Source organism: Sinocyclocheilus grahami, unplaced genomic scaffold (assembly GCF_001515645.1).
Source record: "Sinocyclocheilus grahami isolate Dianchi unplaced genomic scaffold, SAMN03320097.WGS_v1.1 scaffold1251.1, whole genome shotgun sequence".
NCBI lineage: Eukaryota > Metazoa > Chordata > Actinopteri > Cypriniformes > Cyprinidae > Sinocyclocheilus > Sinocyclocheilus grahami.
The window spans coordinates 255,364-269,567 of record NW_015506430.1 but is presented as its reverse complement, the minus strand read 5'-3'; the positions used below and the strand labels follow the sequence as shown (position 1 = coordinate 269,567).

Below are 14,204 nucleotides of genomic sequence, written 5' to 3'. Positions count from 1 at the left end.
GTTTTTAATTTTAAAAAGTGAATCATTATAATTACCAATTTAAAATGATTGAATTATAATGCTAATAATATGCAGTGTAATAGGAGTCAAACGTGTCAGTAAAAGGGTTCCGTATTTTTCACCGGGTCAAAATTTCATTGTTGAGAGTAAAAAAGATGAGCCGCATTGGTGTATAAGTCACAGTTTCTTATTGAATTTAGAAATAATGTAAAATTCCCAAAAAAAAAGATGGAAGGATCAAAAAAAAAAAAAAAACGTTAAACACTATAAAAATATATTTGATTTCTCCTCATTACACAACAATTCCTTTAATTTTTATTTAGAACAGAACAGGAATGGGAAAAATCTGAGTATAAAACAAACATAAGATATAGTGGCATTCCTTATAGACAACATTTATTATAAAAGCAAAGCTTAATTTATATAAAGCCTATATATTTAAAGCAAATCTGTCAGTACTACCAGCATGCGGTAAATGTACTGTTCAGATAAACTTGAGCTCATGTACTTCTCTCATTCAAGACAAATCCAAATGTTTATGCATTGCACATGTTTTGCATGCTTGATATAAATTGCACTTTTGCATCGCTTAAGAAATTCGGTATAACCAGCTGTTTTGTATAGCTAAAAACCTGGAAGCATCGCACATTTAAGTTACAATAGACCACACCCTCTCTTATGTTAAACATTAAGTGGATATTCTGGGTGGGAAAAAATGGTATTTTAATGTGATGGGGTCGTGTTGGGAATCACTGGGCTATGATAAAGATTCGGTGGGTTTGTTTATGTAAATATAGGTTCATTATATTTCTCAGAATTTTCTTATTCATTAGTTCAGTCAAATAGTAAAATGTGAAGTTCGAGCCCAGGGATGAGCAAGGAGAACTGAACTATGTGTAAAGCCAAACCATGTGTGAAGTGCAAACCATTTTTTTGGAAAATTAGATTGGCGTTTCACCAGATACAAGGAGCTCTGCTCTCCGATCCCATTTGGTCATATTAGCAGCGTATGGCTCGGATGTTTACAGCAATACCAGCTGGAATCCTCACTGACAGTGACTGTCCGCTTTTCAGACGCCTTCTTCACTTCGGGCTGTGTTTCCAAGGTAACAGAGTTGAAGTGTGTACATCAGTGTTCCAAGCCCTTCAGTGTGGAATAACTGGCGTTTCTGTAGGACAGCACAAATCGAGGAGAAGAATAAAGCAATTTATCACTGCTTAATAGAGTAATGTTCCTATTTACTAGCTCGCAGAAGAATCTGTGTCCCAGCAAATGTTTTCAGAGACTGAACAAACAAGTGCCATGATGCGTGATGGGATTTTTTTGTTTTGTTCATTCTCGTCTGCTGTTGAGCAGAGGCCTGATATTTTGACAGGGTTTTATGCAAATGATTTGTTTCCTTACGCCCATGCAAATGTTGCTGTCCACAAGTTCTGTTTGAGTATTGCTATCAAAATTGAGAAAATAAGCCAGTTCTGATTTGGATTTCAACAACACAGATGCCTTGGGGTGTTTTAACTTCTCATCCATCTCCATCTCTGTTGAAGCGATCCATTGATCCAAGTGAACAGCTGGGACACAATGCTGTTTGCACCTCATATTTATCACGAATACAACTTTTGAATTCGGATCAAATTTTGAAATAAGTTTTTGAAAGAATTTTCTTATAGTCTCTAAAGCAACCAGGTCAGCTTGTATTTGATCAATACAGCAACAGTAAAAATAAAAAAAAATTATATACTTTAAAATTTATTTATTCCAGCGATGACAAAGCTGAACTTTCATCAGTAATAATTTTATCATTGAAATCATTGTGATATGTTGATTTGGTGCTCAAGAACCATTTGCTATATACACGGGTGTAGTTTTAGTTTTTTATTAAATCAAGTCCCAGTAACATTTTCTTGTTGATATAAACATTACTTACACTATCAGAAAAAGAAAAAAAAGTATTTGTACTTTAACAATGTAATCAATATTCTATTTATTAAAGCCAAGTATGAATCTCAAGTTATTACATTTATTCCAAAATAATAACTCAAGGCAGTAACAATATAAAAATATATATTTCTTTTGTGAACTTATGTTCAGCTATTCCTTTTAATAGTTATCTTTTAACGGTTTTAACTGAATTTTTCGGATCATCAGTCATCAAAGCTCTGTAAATATTGGTGACAGATGCTGAGATTTACTTTAAATTTTACCAAACTGATTGGGGTACACACTAAAATCTCCCACAGATCATGTTCTCCTGCCATTTAAAGTATTATGCTGAAGTAACAGTGTGTGAGTTGTTTACTTGCTTTTATACAATTAGTCTTCCCATTAGTACATATATGTAGCATTTTTTTTAAATGATAATACTTAAATCCACTTATCATTAAAAGATTTAAAAAACTCATAGTCTTTGAAGACTAGTTACATTCATTGTCATGTTTGTCCTTATTTCCCCTCAGGATTGGCTAATGCTTTATAGGCAAGCTGCTGATGTGCATTACAACTTTAATGATATCTTAACATCTTTTTTCCCTCTCATTCGTCATGGATTGTGCATCATCTCTTGACCTCATTGTGTGTTGCTCGATCTCCGAGTTGCCCAACCCTTCTGAGGCATCTTAAATGCCCTAATTCATGATTCATTTATGACATTGTTTGCTCATTAATAATGTAGAAGCCCTGCGTTTCACTTCTCATTCCTACAGTTCTGTGAACTCTTTTAGCATTCTGCACATTTGTTCAAGTATCCTCAGGATATTGGAAAACAAACGAGCATCTCTTAGCATGAATGCATCTATATTCAGACTACACATGCCTATGAGGACATATATTTATTGTAAAATCATATGCTAGAGGGGTTCATGAACGTTTATAGAGGGCTATGTGGTGTTATTGTCCTCTGCAGTGACAGTTTTTGTTTATATATCTAAAATACGCTGCTACCTTACTTGTAGATCTGCTTGCGGCCCTCTAACCTTAGTAGAATGCTGTGTGCACTCCTGTTGACAGGCTGTCTGTGGTAGTACTTCTACCTGAAATCTAATACATAGGGATTTAAATGCTCAACTGTGGTGAAGAATAGTAAAAAGATGCCATGTACCTGCCTATTGCAAGATTTGAGAACTGTTTGTATGACAAAGTTTAGTTTTAACCACTGTACATTTGAAGTTTGAAATGTGGTAAGCTAGCATTTTGATGCTAGCACAATAATTACTTGGTAAAATATTAACTAAATCACATTTTTAGATAATTAAGTAAATAAAAAATATATACCTATTTACAGTTGCTTGGAAAAGTATTATGTACTCAAATTTCGGTAGCACTTTATTTTACAGTCCTGTTACTCATGTACATACTATGTACTTATTATAGTAATTACAATAACTAGGCAATAAATATGTACTAACCCTGAACCTACCCCTAAACCTAACCCTACCCCATGCAATTACCTTATATTACCAGTACTTTCTTAGGTAAGTACACTGTAAGTGCACATACTGTAAGATAAAGTGCAACCCAAATGTATGTACCTGCCTATTGGAAGATTTGAGGTTTGAATGACAAAAATTTTGGTTTTAACTTCTTTTTAAGTTTGAAACATGTGGTTATGCTAGCATTTTGATATACAATATAACATTTTCAACGAATTAATCACTTTTTGATGATAGCACTGCAAACATTTGGCAAAATGTTAACAATTGACTCTTTCATATGGATAATTAAGTAAGAATATAGCCCTCTTTACAGTTGTTGGAAAAAGTATGTGAACCCTTAAATGTACTCAAATTTATGTACGAGTTAGTCATGAAATATGATTTATTTAAATGCTCAGCCTTGGTGAAGAATAGTGAAAAGGTACCATGTAACAGCCTAATAGAAATGAGGTTTGTATGACTGAAAGTTTGGTTTGAACTACTTTTGAAGTTTAAAACATGTGGCTAAACTAACATTTTGATGCTGGAACCACAAATATTTGGTCAAATATAAATGTTTTAACTAATTAATCACTATTTAAGTACAAAATAAGAATATAGTCATTTTACAGTTGCAGGGGGAAAGTATGTGAACCCTTAGATGTACTCAAATATCTGTATAAATCATGAAATATGATCATATTGTCACGATCTCTAGCTGGAGTGCCCGTGAGCTTCGCTAGAGGGCACTCCATTCCAGACTCTTGCCACTTCACCCCGGACTCCATTTCCCATAATCCTTTGCCCGGACTCATCATCAATTGCAATCACCTGTCTCTCATCACCTCATCAGCCTCACACCATAAAAACAGCACACACACATACTCACATCGCTGGTGATTGAATGTTTAGCCTGTAATGTTCTCCGAGTTTCCGTGTTTTATCTGTTTATCTGTTTTTTTGTGATTGTTTGCTGCATGCTCTGACCATTGCCTGTCTTGTGGAATACTGTCTTGTAGTGCTAGTGCAATCTTTATAGTCCTCCTAATATGAGACAGCTGTGAGCTAATGTGGTAATGAAAGACAGGTGCTAGCAATGATGATGAGTGCAGATGAGTCCGGGCAAAGGATTATGGGAAGTCCTGGGTGAATGGCAAAGATACAGGATGGGGTGCCCTCTAGCGGAGCTCATGGGCACTCCAGCTGGCGATTGTAACCGAGCCCCCCCCCCCAGCTTCCAGACACTCCTTAACAGACAAGAGTCCAGGAGGGAGGTATAGCGGAGGCGGAACAGGGGATGGAGGGCCAGGTCCATGAGGTGATGAGAGACAGGTGATTGCAATTGATGATGAGTCCGGGCAAAGGATTATGGGAAATGGAGTCCGGGGTGAAGTGGCAAGAGTCTGGAATGCTAGAGATCGTGACACATATTGTTTACTAAGTCACATGTCTGCTTAAATAACACAAATTGTGTTCGTTTTTATTGAACACACCTTTTTAAACATTCACAGTGCACAACAGAAAACCCTTCGCTTTAATAACCAGTTGACCTTCCTTTGGCAGGAATGACCTCGGTGCGTGTTTATACAAATACAGAAAATAACCTGTGCTGCCCAGCAATCTCACATATATTCATAATCATCAGCTACCATTTTCTCTTTCAAGGTAGGAGAATTGTACTATGAACGTTTAAAAAGGAAAACTTTTCTGATGAATCTATTTGAACCTTTGCCCTGGGGCTCATTCTAAGACATGAAAGAGAAAATGGCAATTTAATGAAAGCAACAACTCCTGAAAGTGCCATCCATGGCAAGATCGTTTGCCGCGGCCTTTAGAGATAACAACAGGAAGAGATGTTACTTTAACAGAATTAAGTGAAGCAGACCTTGGACCTGTTGTCTGCGGAGGATGTCACCTTAACTGCTATGGGAAATAAAGCCATGATGAAAGACAAGGGTCGGTAAGTCATCGCAGGCAAGAATGTCTCAACAATTCGTCAGTGGATTGCTTGCAGAGATAATTAAAACAGCTTTGTGTTTCTTACCTCCTTCTTCTGGAGGTCAAAATGTCAAGGGCTTGTTTGCAAGGGAAGAAATTAAACAGTTGACTGTGCACTGTTGTCTCGACCATTAACTGCTACCTGGGCACTCTGAGATCTCTGACTCATGTGTATAATACATTTCTGCCACTTCCATCTCCATCCAGTCTACTCTTATGGGAAAATACACTGTTTATCTTTTAAAATGTGATCTAAACTACACCTTTAATCTGCAAAACTTGTATCTGCACTCTTAGAAGTGATAAAAAAAGGACGAAATGAAATGAATGCATGTTTAAACTTAAAGCTTTAGATCATTTGTGTTTTTCAGAAATGCTGGAACAACAGCACGGACAACCAAACGTCCTTTGGGAAGCAGATCGCATTTGGATTGGGTTTTGTTCGGGCTGAGGTAAAAACAACACCGTGTCATCAAGCACACTGCATCATGTCGCATATAATACAATTACGGCCCACTCAATGCGTTTCCTAATGCAATGTAAAATTTGTTTAGACATCTCCCACACAAACTCTCGGCCACTGTTTATGAAACCTTATTGAATATAACTGCTATATGCATTATTAAAACAATCCTTCACCTTTGTGTTAATGAGAAGGTCATTTTGTGTTCCTGGAAAGACAACGGAAGTGCTTCGGAACTTTCTAAAAGAGCAGTGCCGTGACCCGGGACTGGATCTGTGTAATTAGGCTGTGATTAGAGTAGACAGAGGGAAATTCAATTAAAGTGCATTAGCTCGGTGTTTCCTAGGGAGAGGGGCTCTCAGAAATGGCCTCCGTTCAGCTGTGCAAAGGCGAGCTGGGGACAAAAGTGTGCGGGGTGCCCATCTGTGGGCAGAAGCGACCTGCTCCACTGATCCGCCTGTAGGGGGCTGGGGGGCGAGCGCGACCATCCCTCTCTCTCTTTCTCTGCTGGCACGTTGTGGTGTGATTCCTGCCAAGCGTCCGGGATTAAACACACCCTGTGACCTTATCAACAATTGCAGCTTTTCCTTACTTCCTGGCTGCGGTTCGAACAGACTAAGCGAGACCATGCAGTCGAATGGCCTCTAATGAGCGGCACGGTTAATATTTATCTAATAATGCTGTGAGCTTAATGATGGCTTGAAAAACACAAATAGTGACTCTATTGGAAGTCGACATGAATGGAAATGGCCGCCTCATTAGTTAGTCATGCCTCTCAAGTGAACAACGCTAATGACTCTCAAAGGTGCCTCATATACTGTCCACTTTCAGTGAGTCAGCTGCCGTCTGTTCTAGAAGTCAGTTTTTTTCCCTCTTTCTCTCTCTCTCTTTAAACTTGTATGTCCTTTGAAGAAAACAAAGCAGTTATTGTAAAGACTTTTTGTGAGATTTTCTTTTTAAAATATTATGTTGAGCATTCCAACCACCCACATAAACAGGTTCTTGAGATGATTTGAACAATTCAGGCTTTCAGTGACTGAAACAGTGTATTTTCCTTTGCCAAAATTATACCTTTTAGCAAGCCACCGAGGCAGTTTCCTTAAAAGTAAACTTTATCTAACCCTTAAAGGGTGTATAATTATACCTTATCTAATATACATATATGCAGACTTTAGGGGTAGATTAGGCATATATATTTACTTTTGAGGCTACTATGCCAGTCACATGCTTTGAAACCCTAAGGATACTATTTTTGCAAATTTTTTTGTGGATCCAACATGTTCAGCTACAGATGTATAAGGAGCCGTATTTGTGGGATGATTGTTGTCTAAACAGTGTCCAGAATTAACTTTTTGCCACATCTGCCAATGATGAGTGAATATAATCTTTGTTTGGCTATAAATATTTCTTAACAGCCATGAAACTGTTTTTTTTTTTGGCTATGTTTTTTAATAAATAATATTTTTAGCATATTTGTGACATACAATGGTTCATTGGATCGCAAAATTGTATATAAGAGCAGCCAATCTTTGTCTATATTATTATTATTATTTATTTATTTATTAATATTTTAATAATATTTTCCATTATTATAATTGAACAAAAATGCTTTATTTTGCAGGCTTTTTTTTGATTCAGTATTATTAGCCCTTGCATATTTTTAACGTACAGCAAGTCACTGTATCTTCAAATGATGAGACAGTCTCTCTATAATATTTAATAATAATAACTGAATAACCAAAATAATTGTATTATAAGTTTTAGTACTAATATTATTATTCTGTATTAATAATGTATAATTAATATTGATTTATTATTATTTAACATTTTTATTATTTTTAAAAATGTTGTATTTCGCAGCGTTTTATTATCAAATAATATATTATCCCTCACATATTTGTGACAAGCAGCAGGTCACCGCATCATTTGCAGCATCATATATAAGATGAGCCAGTCTTTGATTATCAGTAAAGACCTTATTGTAACATCTCAATTTCATACAGAAATATTTCACATATGTGTTACCATATGGAGTTCCGGAGGCGTTTTAACCTCAGATAGTAAGATGTGTGCATTGCAAAAGTTTTTTTTCTTCAGAGTTAAATAAGGAAAGGTCACAAAAATATGTTACGACACAGTTCATATTAATGCAAGCCAGTTTTTTTTCTCATTTCGAGCCTGGCACGTTTTTAATTGGGACCCTGGACCTAAATAAGTTTTTATGATAATTTCAGTTAGGATGCTGTCTTTTTTTGTTTTGGTTTTGTAACACAGCTTTTTTTCCCGACTGTACTCTACGGGACAGAGCCCTCAGCTTCAATGCCTGCATTTGTAATTCACTTATAGCATTGTTTGGTCATTAATAATGTACAAGTTTCGTGTTCTGCTTATCTCACTCCTGCAGCTCTGTCATCTCTCTTAGCATTCTTTTAGCAAGTATCCTCAGGATATTGCAGTTCAAGAGAGAAAAGAGAGCAACATCCATTGCTCTTTTTCCAGAGTACACATGTACTAAGAAACACAGTTATTTCTCATGCTTGTGAGGGTTCCGAGCAGTGTGGTGTCAGCTCCTTCTGCAGCGACTAGATGTTTTTGTTGTTTATATATCTGAAACGTGCTGTCAGCTCCCCTGCAGATCGGCCCACGGCCCCCAAACCTTAGCAGAATGCTTTGCCGCTGACTGCCTGCCTGTGATGGTTAATGTTTCCTGGTCTTCTGTTCACGTTGAGCCGCCCTGATTCCACAGTCTGTCATGGCACTGAGCCCAGGCAGGGCAACACTTGCATTTTTCATGTCTGCACACCCACATTTGCCTGTTCATCAAACGCAACCCACAGAAAGCAAGCGGACCTTTCTGTGTACCGCTTAGCAGGTAGCACAAGAGGATTACATGTTAAAACACCAAATGAATATTGTAGCGAGCGTGTTTTTATGCCACTTGCCGCTTTATTTGGTTATAATCACATTTCCATGCTTCTTCGTTGTGCGTTAGGTCTATATGACGGTGGGCGAAACAGTCTGAATGTGATTGGATTGTTAAATGAGGTCATGTTGTTGGCCTGTGTGGGCGTTCGCAGCTCTGAACTAAAACACAATGTCCTTCTCAGTTTGTTTTCACAGCGAGGGTGAGAGAATTTTAGAAACTAATGGAGTGTTTAATCGCAATCTGTCTCCGAGCGCTTGTCATGTAGAGTATGTGGTTTCGAGCTTGTGCGTGAGTGCAGATGCCTGGATGTGTGTCGAGGGTATGCGAGTTGATTTCTGAGATTTTATGGACATGGGTGGGCTGTGTTAGATTATTCAGGCCAAGTACGGAGTATGGTCTGATCAAACATCCAGGCAACACCTAGTCACAGCAATACTTTTAGCACTGAAATGTGCAAATTGTGCAATGTTTTTTTAAAGATGTCTCTACTGCTCACCAAGGTTGCATTTATTTGATCAATAATACTGTAATATTGTGAAATATTATTACAATTTAAAATAATTGTTTCCTACTTTAATATATTTTTAATTGTAATTTATTTATGTAATGGCAAAGCTGAATTTTCCAGTTTTCGGTGTCACGTAATCATGTGAATATCCTGATTTGGTTCTCAAGAAACATTTCTTTTTATTATCAATATTGTGATTAGGGTTGCAAAGGGGTGGAACATTTCTGGTATATTTCTGGAAACTTTCCAAAAATTCCTGAACAATTCCAAAAAGTCCTGGAAAGTTTCCTAAATTTACTGGAAATTTCCACCTTTTTGCAACCCCAGTTTTTTTTTTAAAGAACAACATTTATTTGAAATAGAAATCTTTTGTAATCTTTTGTATTTTAAATGTATTGATAATGCCACTTTTGATCAGTGTAATGCATCCTTGCTGAATAAAAAAATATTTATTTATTTATTTATTACAGATCTTTTACATTAAAGATAAATGCATTTTGTATTTCAGCGTCTATATTATTTTGAATGCATATTTCTATTATGTTTATTATTTTAATGTTTTATTATTTGTTGTAATCTTTCTATTATATTAATTATTTTAATATTTTTGTTATATTTATCACTTTAATTTTTTAATTGATAATTTTTAAGTTTGTTTAATTTTTTTAATGCGTCGTCAAAGAAAGAAAGAAAGAAAGAAAATAAAGTGCTGAATCCAGTATTTCTCAGTCAGCCACTTTTCATGAAAGTATCTAGATTATTTCCCTGAGAGCAAACACAATTTTTTCATAATTTCTCCTCTTTTTGTTGATCTGTAGTTTTTATTTTTCTTGCTTTCTGTTCAGCACATTGGATAAAACAGTTATGCACAGATCTATGTACATGTGCTTCTTTTCAACACCTTTTCATTGTCTTCATCCCACAAGTAAGAAAGCACTAGAGTCTTAGGTAAAGCTATATTACATTTGTTAAAGTCAGAAATTATACATTAAACATTGTAGAAAACACATATTCATAAAATAGCTTTTTACAGTTTTCTAGTCAAGACACGACCACAGTTTGAAAACCACTGTATTAGATATCTCAGTCAGACTTAAATATGAAGTACCCACCCAGCGAATGGACCTTATTCAAGAGGGCTCGTGGTAAACGCGTGGTGTTGTCTAAACCACCAATCAGCATGGTAATCACAGACTCATGTTTTCTTAATAGCCTCCTCTGGGAGCACACAATGATTTTGTGGGGTCCACGATGGACCATTTGCAACATATCGAGATAGAACCCTAATTAGGACATACAGTACTGTATGCGCTTGCTTTGGGAGCAACTGCACAACGTGCCGCCCACATCCCCGACCGTGTTTGTTAGCTAGATAACAACAACGTACCTCAGGACCATGTAATTTGCTAAGACTCATCATGTGGGCCAATGTGAAAAGAATCCAGTTGAAAATGCAGACCAAGTTCTCATCTCTACCCTAAAGCTAGAGAGCCTGAGGCCAAGTAATATCACGGTGGACTTAATAGAGGTCAGAAAAGAAATTCTATTTAGAAAAAATCAGCTGCAAGCACAGACTGAGATAAAATACTGTGCTGGATTGAATTTAGACAGCTATTTTACAGCTATGGCTGCCGTAAAAATGTTTTACTACTATTATTAATGAATTAACATTGATAGTAGCAGAAATAGCTCTGTTAGCGTCTATAGGGAGAGAGTGTAAAGTGACAGGTGTATTTCTACAATCCTTACATGACCTTCAAAACAAAATGTGGGTTTTAGAAAAGAAAGAAGTGCAGCTTTGAAACAAGATTGTTCATAAACAGAATTTGATTTATGGTTTGATCAGAAAGGCATATTTTGAGGGTTTGTTTGGAATTGGCAATCCGTGCAGTTTTTGCTGTTGTTTGAGACGGTGTATTTTTTGTCTTTTCAGAAGCGTAAACTATTGATGTACCCAAAACAAAGTAAGAGACAGAAACTTAATGAAAACTGTCGGCAAGAACAGCTACAGCACAGCCGAACTGGTCTTGCCTGAAATATCTTTTGTGTTTGAGAAATGAATGTTCTTTTGCCAAGATTACAATATTTGAGACACTTCGAGGCTTGTGTTGCACTTCTAATTAAGTTTGAATTTCAATCCTTATACACAAGACTTTGATTTAAATAAGAACATCTCATAACAGAAAATTATTCAGGGAGATATAAAGAAACGGTGACCTTCTACGAAAATAACCCATGCATTATGATGAGCTGCGAAAGATCAGGTTATTATTTTGCTGTGCGTTGTTCAGTATTGCTCTAATACACTAGACTAAATTGGTCAATATGATATTTACAAGATGCAATATATACACCTGCAGCATCAATGCATGAACTTTAACCTTGGTTTCCTCTGCCTATATATTTTTTTTACATTTGAACATTCTGCTAATGATAGTTACAAGGTACCTTATGAAAACAAATAGGAAACTTTCATTATGCCAGATGTCAGTTCTGTCAAGCTATATGAGCTGTATGAATGGAAATGCCCAGCTCATTAGTTAGTCGAGCCTCTGAAATGAACAAGGCTAATGACTATCAAAGGAGGTTGATACGAGGTCCATTTATAATCAGTCTGTATATTTCTTCTCTAGAAATTTCATTTTCCTCTTTTTATTTCTTTTGAAAAGAGACAAAGTAGGTGCTTTGATGACTTCTGGACACATTTTCTGTTTTATAGCATGTGCGGTCACTCATATGAACAGGTTTTTCAGAGTATTTTAGTTGTTTAATGACTACAGCAAAGCCATTTTTTGTTATAAAGACCTGGACACGGTTTAAATACAGCAGATTCTTTTTACAATTCAATAACACCAAAACCATTAGCACCCTACTTTTTTTTTAAATAATAATAGCAAATTACTTGGTAATTGCCACTTATCTGTAAACCTTGGTATTGAAGTTTAACCATTGGCATGTTTGCCACTTTTTATTGACAGGACAGTGAAATGAAGGAAAAAAGAGGGCTGAATGGGGTCAGAAAACATTTCCTTATCTCATTTCATTACTTCAAATAGCTGCGTTATTTTGTTATGTTATTCGTATACTATGTCAAATATGCTAGCAGTTTAACCAATTCGCTCATTTTTGACTTATGAAATAGTACACATTGTCACTGCTATTGAAGGTTCCATATTCATTAATATTGCAAATTGTAACAAATTTGTGTTTAATTTATTTTAAATGGTAATTAATTACAAAAAAAATCGTTTTTTCAGGATTTCGTGATGATTATTTGAAATCATCTTCTTCTGCTTCTTGTGAAAACCCCAATCTTTTAAACAGTAGTGCATGTTATTATTATTCATGCAACATGTATTTGTGCTTTGGACACATTTTGACACAAATGCAACAAGTCAAACAGGGCTTGCATGGCTAGACTTGTTTGTGTAGTGAGATTTGGCCTTTAGTGACTATTTTTCTCTCATGCTCTTTATGGATGTGGTTATCCCTTTTGTCTACTTTGAATATATTCAAACACATGCATAGTTGTTCCAATAGATAGTAGAGAGCTTGTCCGATCTGTTGAGCAGGCGGTGCTGCTGAGACCTCCCTTGCCCACTTAACTGGATGCAATTAAACCAGTGCTTTGTTTGGCCTAAAGCAATCTGTTTGCATAACAATGGGCCACGGCAGATGATCTAGGTTATGAGGTGATATGAGGAGAAACTCAAGCTTGTACCTGCGGGTCAGGAGCAGCTGGTGTGGACGAATGCCAGACTGGGCAGCTAGGTCACCGTGGATTCTGGGCAGAGTCCTACCATCACTTTGTGTCACTTGGGGGGCCAAATGACCACTTCGTTAATGTAAGGACTCTGAAAGGTCATAATTATTCATAGTTTTTCAGGTGTGTAGTGTGCAACTGGACAGAGAACAATTTTAAGAGGGGGGGGGGGGCAAGTTAAAACGAGAGAGCCAATATAGATAAGTTAAGTGGAGGATGCACATGTGCTCATACATATTGAGCCGTTGTACTCTGGTTGATGACATGAGTTCAAGTCTGGCTCATAAAGAGAGACCAAAATAGAAAGAGAAGGTAAGGCGAAAGAGTTTTATATTAAAATAGTAAAAATAAAACTATACCTGGCTTTCTGCCTTTGTATATTATGCCTTAATATTAATCAAACAGAAATATTCAGTTCACCCAAAAATGAAAACTTACTCTGGAAGAAGTGTTATTATGGACAATGGTTTCATGTTTTGGCCAGAAGTGACAGTTTTAAAGTAAAAAAAAAAATCGTAATAATGGATTTCGCTTCACAAGATGTTAATTGATGGAGTGGAGTCATGTTTGATTACCTGTGGATTATTGTGATGTTTTTATCGCTGTTTGGACTCTCATTCTGACGGCACCCATTCACTGCAGAGGATCCATTAATGAGCAAGTGATGTAATGCTAAATTTCTCCTAATCTGTTCCAATGAAGAAACAAACTCATCTACATCTTGGATGGCCTGAGGGTGAGGTTTACTTTATGACTTCAGTTGATTTACAGCCTCTACAGGCATCATAGACTGTATAAAAACATGGACGTAGTGTCCGTGACGTCACCCGTAGGTTTCCGAAGAGCGTTTTTGAAGCCTAAAGTAGGCGGAGCTGGCCGTCGCCATCTTGGCAGAGCGTCACGGCACGTCACTCCCGGATAATTGAAAATGGGCAAAATTAAGCTGGTTGCTGAAACCACGCCCACCTAGCTCGACGGTGGTGACAGCAGCGGCAATCCACCTGTCACTTAAGTGACCGCGCCCTTAATTATGCTGAAGTTTAAGGCTTAATATAATTTAAATGGATGAGTTATAAAAAATGTCACCCCCCTCACAGTTGTCATGAAGGGCAAAATTAGCTATATAGACCAAAAT

At 36.7% G+C, this 14,204-nt stretch overlaps 1 long non-coding RNA gene across 1 annotated transcript in view; it reads left to right on the top strand.

The window, feature by feature from the left end:
• LOC107568506 (uncharacterized) overlaps window positions 1-14,204 on the top strand; it is a 148,650-nt gene that overhangs the window by 124,531 nt on the left and 9,915 nt on the right. The window contains exon 3 of the long non-coding RNA XR_001606767.1: window positions 5,781-5,861. This is a non-coding gene — a long non-coding RNA (uncharacterized lncRNA). The remainder of the gene's footprint in view (window positions 1-5,780; window positions 5,862-14,204) is intronic.